Raw genomic sequence first — 10194 nt, 5'->3', positions numbered from 1 at the left:
AGTTGTTAAGAGCCTTCAAGTCAGTTCTGATTCATAGTAATCCTGTGTAGGATTTCCAAGGAGTAGCTGGTGGGTTTGAACCACCAACCTTGTGGTTAGTAGTCCCATGCTTAGTCTATAGAACCACACCAGTACTATATCTAGATCTAGATCTAGATCTAGATCTAGATATATATAGAGAGGGTCCGGATATGGCACTGTGGGATAAAACACTGTAGTACAAGTTTGGTTTGAACCACAAGGCTGGTGGTTCAAATTCACCAGTCACTGCTCAGAAACCCTATACAGGGTTGTTATGAGTCATGCCGACCTGCGGCATATAACAATAACATAGTTATATGAGGGAGTTTAAAAAAAAAACAACTCATGGAAATATTAAACTAAAAGATAATGGAATTTTTCCACATTCTGTTTGAAAGGCTGGCAGTTCACATTCACTACCTGCTCCTCAGAAACCACTATGAGTGGGAACCAACTCGACAGCACTTAACAACACCCTATATATATACATTTATATGTTCATATTTAATTAATAGTTAATACTAATTTAATTGATTGATTATTCATTTAATTAATTAACATCTATTTAATTAATTAAGTACATCTCTCAGGATGTACCCGACTGATGTTTATTGCTTCCTCTGGTTAGCTTACTTTCTTTGGTAAACCTACAATACCCTTTGGTCTATAACGAGGGTCAACAATATTTAACTCAAGACTTATTGTTTTTTCATCTATCTGCACTGATCCTGATATTCCTAGCAATAAGACACTCCTCACCTCAGGTATGCATCCAGCTTCCTCATTTACATAGAATTGACTACTCTTTCTAAAAAATTGAACTTAGCGAACTAATAATTCTTACTCTTTCCTCAGTTCAAGATGGTAACTCTGGAAAAGTATACCCATAAGAAGTTGGTTCATTTAAATTTTTTTATGAACATTAAACAAATAATAACAATAATGATGAGACCATTCCTAATCCAGATGACCATTGTCATGATGTCATTCCTATATACTGCTTAATAGAAATATGTATTTATAAATATTAAAGAAGCATTTGAAGCTTAATTTGAAAGTATGTCATATAAGTCTTGGTGGTTATTCCTGGTATGCACAAAATTCCAGAGGTGAGAAAAATATGACCATGTGTATGGGAACTTAGACAAAGAAGGAGATGCTGGCATTAATGCTCATGACTAAGAGTTCATAACCGTTTCTTTCTCCAAGTATCTAGCAAAGTTTGGTCACAGCTTAGGCATGAGAGGTAGGGGACATCAGGTGCTATGGTCAGCAGAAGAGCTCAAATGACAGATTTTCTATAGAATTGGAAAATATATTCCTATGAGTTGAAGAGAAGGTATGGAATTCTATAATTACACAGTCACCCAATTTAAGTCACTGCTCTTAATATACACATTCTCTGTCCCCTCAGCTCTATTACACTGACACAGAAAGGGTTTCAGAACTCTTTGGATATATAGAAACATGGAGAAAATAGATTTGAAAACAACTGTATAGAGCATTTTCATGCTAGCAAATGGTACGCATCTAATCAGCCCAAGGGTCTGTTCTTTGTTTTTATTTTCTTTACTCAGTTTGGCTACAACTGCCAGTGTTTCTCTCCTTTCATGGCTTTTACCATGTCTGCTCCATGAGAGTAAGGATAATGTAAGTCTTATTTGCTATACTGTGTTATAGAACCTGCCATGTAATTGATCCCTACTAAAATAAAATTGTTGCTTAAATGAGATTTAAATCAATCAATCCTGTGTCCCTCCATGTCCTTTTGTTCTTATGTCTAGATCTCTGAATATGCATACTCCCTTTAGTGTCTTTGTTATTGAGCATTGTAATGCCTTCTAAGATTTGGACATCCGGAATTGTCTTGTCATCCAGTATCCTCAGAAAACAAAAGATTGCAATTCTTGATGTCAGAACCCATTCCTTCCTTGTGCTTTTGAAAATGACTTGAGAGATATTTAAGCCACACCAAATGAATGATTTTTTTTACTTACTTCCAGGCCAAGTGACACTGAATATTGAAGTAGCAGATTAATGTGAAGGGGATTAGAGTAACAATGTACAAGGTGTTCAAATGTGTACATTTGATTGATACCTTCCAAAGTTTCTCCCATCTCTTCTTGTCCTACCTTATCTAATAAATATGGAATGGAGGGATCAGAGAAAATCATGAGAAGTTTATTTTTTCTTTCATTGAATTGAATCTTATGAAATAGAGCAGCACTATAAGATCATTACGATCCCAGGCAAATGCATCAAGAATAGGGATAATGTGGGAGAAGTTGGGAGAAACTTTCCTAGTAAATAAAATGCAATGCCCTCTTCTGCTTCCCATGTTCATACATACCTCACTACAGAAACAAGGTCCTGGGAGTTCTCCCAAAAAGTTGAAGCAAAAAAACCCACCCTCCCATTGTCCACTCTAAGCTATTTTCTTCCCTCCCTTGATATAATGCTTAAAATTAATCACCTTCCTGGTGACAAGGTTCATGCTCAAACCACGATACAGAAAGGGACCTTGGGGGACTGCTATTACAAAGCTCCAAGTCCCCAAGGCTGGGGAGAGGAAAGGGGGAATAAGAGGACAGAAATAGGCCTTGGGGAGGAGCTTCTAAAACAAATGCTCTTTATATCTTCATTTATGGGCATTTTCTAAAGAGATGATATTGAAACCAAGATTTTGGACAGACTCAGAGTTCCAGTGTCATCTCTATAACATTGATTTTAAAAAGGAGACTGATGAACAGGTCAGTGAGTGGCTCCAGTGTGCTTTGCCTTGGAAGTCTTAGTATAGGTAATGGGTATGGCTGAGAAGAAGGATTTTAGAGAGTTGATTTATCATAATTCTAAGAGAAAGGCAGTAATACAGATATATCATTCAAGAGCTGATTGAGTATAGGAAGGTTTCCCAAACCAAACCACTAAGTCAATTCTGACTCACAGTGGCCCTTTAGGACAGAGGAGAACTGACCTAAAGGATTTCCAAGGCTGTAAATCTTTATAGAAGTGGACTGTTGCATCCTTTTCCCATGTAGTGACTGGTGGGTTCAAACCAACAGTTTTTTAGTTAGCAGCCAAATGCATAGCCAGCAAGTCAACAGAGCTCCTTAAAGTATCAAAAGAGTAAATCCCAAAGCAGTTGGACACACAACCTGCTTTGGCATGGCATATAGCACTGACTAGAGTTGTAGAAATATATGAGGGAGCTTCAAAATATTCATGGAAAAATAGAATTTCCCAAGAACCTTTTGAAGCCCCTTCATATAATACAGACATACTTCTGCAAAATAAAATACTTTTTACATCTTATTTCTCCTTTTCTGAACGCTATCATGGCAGAATTTGTCCCATCTCCACTCACATAAGGGCCCAATAATTGGTCTGTCTGTTCTTACCAAAGTCATGTTCTCTTTTCCTCATTCTTTCCTTTTCCATTCAGATATCAATCACCTTTTACTAGATTGGAGCTATTTATTTTGACAATGGCAACTCCATTGTCCCTCACCTCTTATTAAAATCCTTAAAATCCCATTGTCCATAAAATTTTCTTAAAACCCTTAACTTTCTTGAAAGTGACTTGGTGGCATAATTGTTTAGGCTGTTAACCAAAAGGTCAGCAATTTGAACCCATCAGCAGCTTCCTGGGAGACAGATGAGAGTTTCTGCTCCTTTAATAAATATTTATAGTCTGGTTATACATGGTTGTTATGACTCAGAACCAACTCAGTGGCACTCAGAACCAAGTCAATCACCACCAGCACCATCCTTAACCTTTAAATCCCATTATCCTTAAGTTCTTCTCCAAGCATACTGAGAAAATCACAACGATTGACCACAGGTGAGTGTGAGTGACCTTGATGTGTCCATGTCACACAGAATAGAACCAAAAGTTCACTTATAAAGTCCACAGCCAAATATTAAATTTAGTCTCACAAGGCAAAACAAGTTAAATTTTCCTTACTTATTTTCAAAATAATAATATAGACAGAGAATTTAAATTGACTTGCTGAATATTGTATTCTATCTTACTCCTGTGTCATCATGTTTATGTCTGGATGTCTCTATCTTTGTGACTGTGAGATATCACTCTAAACTGTCTGATCATCCACGATAATAGACTCTACATTAAAAAAAATCTATAAAATGAATTAGCAAGATCTCTTTGGCTTTATTCTGAGTAGGTGATTTAAAGAAGTGCACAAATGAACAAGATTAAAAATTGGTATGTTAAGAAGATGGAGCAAGCCTTAAGTGACAAGTTAAGGAGCAAGGAAATAGTGACAGAAGAGTGGGAGACAAAGGAAGGAGGATCCGGGAAAGAGACGTGAGGATTGGGGAAAAAAAAACACAACTCTAGAGAGATTGCATCTGTGGTATGTCTTTCTTCTTAAAGAAAGCAGAAAAATCAAGGTGATTTTGGTGAGACCCAAACCCTGTGAGATAGAATTTGAAATTCGGAAATGTAGTTCCCCATCAATAGCATACTTTCATCCAACCCCAAGCAGGAGCCCCTGTGCATGCAGGGTTGGGAAAGGTGGATGGTGGGCGTTGTCTGGGCCATGAGACAGCAGGCCCAGACTTTGAACCACTCCCACAACTTGGCATATTATCGCTGAGGCACATGCCTGGTTATCTCCTCCCAAGCCTTTTACACAATGACACCTCTCCTGCAGTGAATAGACTGGTAGGAGACAGTCCTCTTTGCTGCAGACAGAAGTCAATCTCTCAAGTGTCAATGTGGCTTAGAAGGAAAAGAAGCTCTACCCCATATTAATGTCACCTTGAAAAGTCACTCAACCACATCAAGATATTCTACCATAAAAACTTTGCATTGTACTCTCACAAGTACACTCTGATGAGGAAGTACAGGGTACAGGAAGTAGGAAATGAGTTTTTGGACACCTGGCTTCAAACTCCCTGAACAGGTTACCTTGTGTCAGCAGGTTCCTTCTTCATGCTTCCCTCTCTGGTGGCCCCCACTGACTTAGTTTCTCTGTAAACAGCTCCTGCCATCTTGTGGCTTATCTAATATTTATAAAATGCTCTGGGAAAATAAAGAAAATGTGTTTATATAAAGGCTAGGCACTACCAATTGTTGTTGTCATTAAGTGCCATCAAGTCAGTTCCAACCCATGGAAACCCTATATATGGTTTCCAAAGAGAGACCGATGAGCTTGAATTGTTGTTGACCTTGTGGTTCAAACCCACCTGCAGTCCAGCGCATTAACCCACAACACCACACCAGGACTCCAGACACTACCAATAATGAATTAAAACTTCTGGTGTAGTGCTGTAGGATCTACACTGGACTGCGAACCACAAAATCGGCAGTTCAAACTCACAAGACGCTCCTTGGAAACCCTACCCAGGGTTGCAATGAGTAGTAAGTGACTTAATGACACTTAATAATAAAAACAACAATAGTAGCAGTGAGCATTAATATAATTATTATTTCTATCATTGACAGTTTCAGCCTTTTACAGTAAAAGTTTGGATTTTTAATGCTATGAAACACTAACTACATCAAGAAATATCTTTGATGCTGAGAAGCCAAAAGTCTCACAATAAAGTAAGACAAATTTTATATATCTTGCATATTGGTCAAACCCTCAAGTGGCTCCCAGGGAAAAAAGAACTGACCTATAAAGATTTCAGCCCAGAAAATCCTTTGTGTAATTCTGCTCTGTTGTGTAGGGACACTATGAATAGAAATAGATTCAATGGCACACAGCAACATATATGGTGTGGATAAAAAAACCGCTAGAGTTGAGATTGGTATGCCATTCTCATAAGCTATTTGGTGTTCACCACTACTAATTGTATCTCTATGAATAAAAAAATCCTAAACAAACACTATTAAAAAAATACTAAAGAATGCAAAATGCTGACTGAGAAAATAGACTACGCAAACTACTTTTCCCAGCTCTTAGAGGTTACTAGGTGATATGGATGAACAATTTCCCCTAGTGATTTGATGCTATGCATTCCACCATTCTGGCTGAGGCAGCATGGAGTGCTATTCAGATCTCTTCAAGAGAGAATCTGCTACAAGAAGTGTAGAAAACTGATAGCTTTCAGCTGCCTAGTGTCCTAGATCTGTCACAAACAACAAATCAAGACCATACTTTCCATACGTTATTCACAGCCTTTAGCTCAGTGTAGCACTCTTCTGATATGTAATCTTTATGTTGGGACTCCCAGCTTCATCCTTCCTCCGGTCTGTATTGAAGTCTGAAACTCTTCCCATTCAATATCCCTGAAGTCTCTCACTCACTTGCATAGGGATTAGATAGGCATTTTAGTAAGATGCAGAAATGCCTTCTACATTTTCTGCTCTCCAATATCATTCATGGGCATTAATCCCAATGAACTATTTATTTATTTCCTTATGTTTGTTTTTCTTTTTCTTTTTTTTTTCCTTTTTATTGTGAATTGAATAAAGGCTTACAGAGAAGATCATTAGTTTTATGTTCAGTATATCATAACTTCGCTTTATTACAATGATTGAAATCCCCTCTATGTACCATCAGTTAATAGTATTTACCTCTATTCACTTTAACTGTTGCATTCTTCCTTGTATTTCTGGATACCTTCTTCTTTCCTCTGCTAATCTCCCTTTTGTAAATTGGCTGCCCAGTCACTCATGTTAACTTGTGTCTACCCTCTAGCCTATGAATAGTTTTCCCTTCCCCACCCCATAATTGTCAGATTGCTTCTTATATTAAGAAAATCTTAATTTTTTTTACAACATTGGTCTCAACAATATTGGTCCTTTTGTGATTGAATGATTTCATTCAGATTAACGTCCTCCAGGTTCATACCAGTTGTGGTATGTTTCGCAGATTCATAACCATTCTTCAATGTTGTATAGCCTTCCATTGTGTGTATGTATCAAAGTTTGCTTAGCCATTCCTCCGTTAATTCACATATCTGCTTTCTGGAATACCTAAACTGACATGTTTGCATATTTGAATTCTAGGTAATGAATGGCAGAAACTGACATTTGCATGTATAACTCATCCGCTTATAGATGAAAATGGTGCTCACAAAATGGAAACACTACACAATGTCCTGAATATACCCATGGCTTCACAGTTACTGAAATCTAAAGTGCTATAGTGGAATATGGTTATATATAACATGGTCATATAATCTAGAGCTACAGCTCAGAATCAAATTTATTCTTCCATTTTGAAAAAAAAAAAATCATTTATTTTGTTGTCTGTAGCTTTACTAATCGAATATGTCCCATCTCCTAATAGGGAAGTCAGAGAGGCTTGTTCTCGCTGAGTCCTGTAAGGCAAAATTCAACAATATAACCCCAAGCAAGTTAGGATGTCTACCTTCAACTTCTACTATTGAAGACTGATGCTAAAGCAAAAGTAATATCAGTTTATTGCAGTAGCAACAATGGTGTTCTAAATAACAGAATTCTAAATTCCCTGCTGTAATGGGTCTAATACTTCTGTCAGTATATTTCTGTTTAAATATGTTGACTGAATTTCTGATTTGGGGCTTGAAGGAACTGTTAAAATTCCTGCTAATTATCAAAGTCTGATCTTGTAAATTCTATGAGGGATTGCATTCCCTCAAGATATCCTACCAAGTTCTCCTTCCATTTAAAGTAGTGGACAATAGTGTTCATTTCTTGCAACAAAAAGAGTCCTAACTAATACAACTATTATCATATATTTATTTTTTTCATCAATTTAGGGATAACTTGATTCTTCATTCTCAGAAAATGCATACCCTCAAACATTCCTTTTGGAGAGAGAATGGCAGGATTGGATAAGTGTAAGCAAATGTTTTTCTTTCTCTCTTTGTGTGGCAATAACAGCTGTAATGTTTGGTGCATTTATAAACTCCTGGAGTCTTGCAATCCTCTACTAGAAGGGGATGTGATAAAGAAGACTGCTAATTGATGATTAAGAGAAGGTATGGAATAGGTTGGATCTAGATTGTGAAAACTATGACTGTTTTCTACAAGAGCTCTGAAGTAGAAAACGGGAACTCATCAGATATGCCCAAAGTGGAGGCTTAGTTTGAAAAAGGAAAATACAACAGTCTTCATGGAACCATTAGCAGCATTTTGCAGTCAGACAGTCACAGAAGATGAGACACATACTGGTTCCTGATAAAAATAAGAAAATAAAAAATACTGAAATAATAACTTTCCATGAAAAAAAAATGCATAGTGTAGATAATATGCTTAAGTCAAACTTAAAAGTAAAAAGAAATAACTTTAGTATAAGGAAATAATTCCAGGTACTTAGAGTCCACTGGACCAATAAACAACATTCTTATTAATGGAGAAAAGATTGAAGTTGTCAAGGACAGAATTCTTCTTGGATCAACTATCAACATTCATGGAAGCAGCAATCAAGAGATCAAATGACATATTGCATTAAGCAAATCTGCTGCACAAGACCTTTTTAAAGTGTTGAAGAGCAAAGATGTCAGCTTGAGGACTAAGGTGCTCCTGACCAAAGTCATTGTATTTTCAATAACCTCATATGCACGCGGAAGCTGGACAGTGAATAAGGAAGACCGTAGAAGAATTGATGCCTTTGAGTTACGGTGTTGGAGGAGAATATTGAAAGTGACATGAGCTGCCAAAAGAACCAACAGATCCATTTTGGAAGAAGTGCAGCCAGAGTGCTCCTTAAAGGCCAAGATGGCCAAACTTTGTCTCGCATACTTTGGACATATTTTCAGGAGGGACCAGTTTCTGGAGAAGGATATCATGCTTGTAAGGTGGAGGGTCAGAGGAAAAGAGGAAGACCCCCAACAAGATGGATTGGCCAAGTGGTAGCATCGATGGACTCAAGCATGGCAATAATAGTAAGGTTGGCCCAGGATTGGGCAGTGTTTCATTCTGCTGTGCATAAGGTCGTTATGGGTCAGTACTGACTTGATGGCCCCTAACAACAACAACAAGAGTCATAAAAGTGGACTTTTGGTATGGTGCTCTAGGATAAGCACTGGACTGCAAACCACAAGATCAGCAGTTCAGATCAACCAACTGCTCCACTGAAACCCTATACAGGGTTGCTATGAGTCAGAAGCAACTCAATAGCACTTGACAACAACAACAACAAAGTCATAGAGGAAGACAGACAATAGACAATCAAATAAGTATATAACAAGTATATTGCGGACTAGTGTCCTGATTTGTTCTTTTACAGAATTTGCTATTTTAGAGAATAATTATAGTGATAAAGTAAGCAGGTAGGTTGCTTTATACAAAATGGCCAGATAAGATGTCTTTAAGGATGTGAGTTAAAACTGGAATCTGGAAAAGAAATGTAATAATAATAATAATAATAATAGAAGGAGCCAGAGCAAAAAATTCTATCAAGTTTGGAGTGGGTTCTCTAAAGAGGATACAATGCTACGATGCCTTATGTAGGAACCAGTATCTTCTTAAATTGCTCTAATTCTGCAAATTGAGGCATCTATTTTATGTTATTGTTGTTGTTAAGTGCCACTGAGTAGGTTCTGACCCATAGCAACCCTGTAAAAGGTTTCCAAGGAGAAACTGGTGAGCTTGAACAGCCAGCCTTGCTGTTCAAATGACTTTGCAGTCTGATGTATTAACCCACAGTGCCACACCAGAACTCATATATTTTATAGCAGTACTTAATGTTAGTATACAGAATAGTAGACTAAGTGTTGCACTGGACTCTTAAGTAATGTGCTGATCATTTTTTATGATTTATTCACAATAGGACAAGTATTTGATTCTAATCACAGTTGTTTTCACCATGGATTAAAGACAATTACATAATTGTCTTAGAAAATAATTGTATGTAGAAGAAAATATAGACCTAGCTTTCCCAAATCCAAAGAAAGAAGGGACATTAATCATATTGTCATTACCCAAATAGTATGATCCCGAAAGATGAGATTTAATCATAATGGTTGATGACCCAGAATGGGCCAAAGATGCTGAAACCAGGGGTTGGTGAAAACCATCTCTGAAATAAAATATTATGGCCACATTTAAGGATGCCATGAACTAATGACAATCAATACATAAGAATGGTTACTCAGTGCCAATGAGGTGGTTCTGACTCATGGGGACACTGCTCAGGGTTTCTGATGCTATAAATCTTTGTGGGAACAGAAAGCCTCATCTTTCTTCCATGGAGTGGCTGGTGGGCTCGGACT

The sequence above is a fragment of the Chrysochloris asiatica genome, unplaced genomic scaffold (assembly GCF_000296735.1).
Source record: "Chrysochloris asiatica unplaced genomic scaffold, ChrAsi1.0 scaffold00140, whole genome shotgun sequence".
Classification (NCBI taxonomy): domain Eukaryota; kingdom Metazoa; phylum Chordata; class Mammalia; order Afrosoricida; family Chrysochloridae; genus Chrysochloris; species Chrysochloris asiatica.
Note: the sequence above shows the minus strand (reverse complement) of the source record.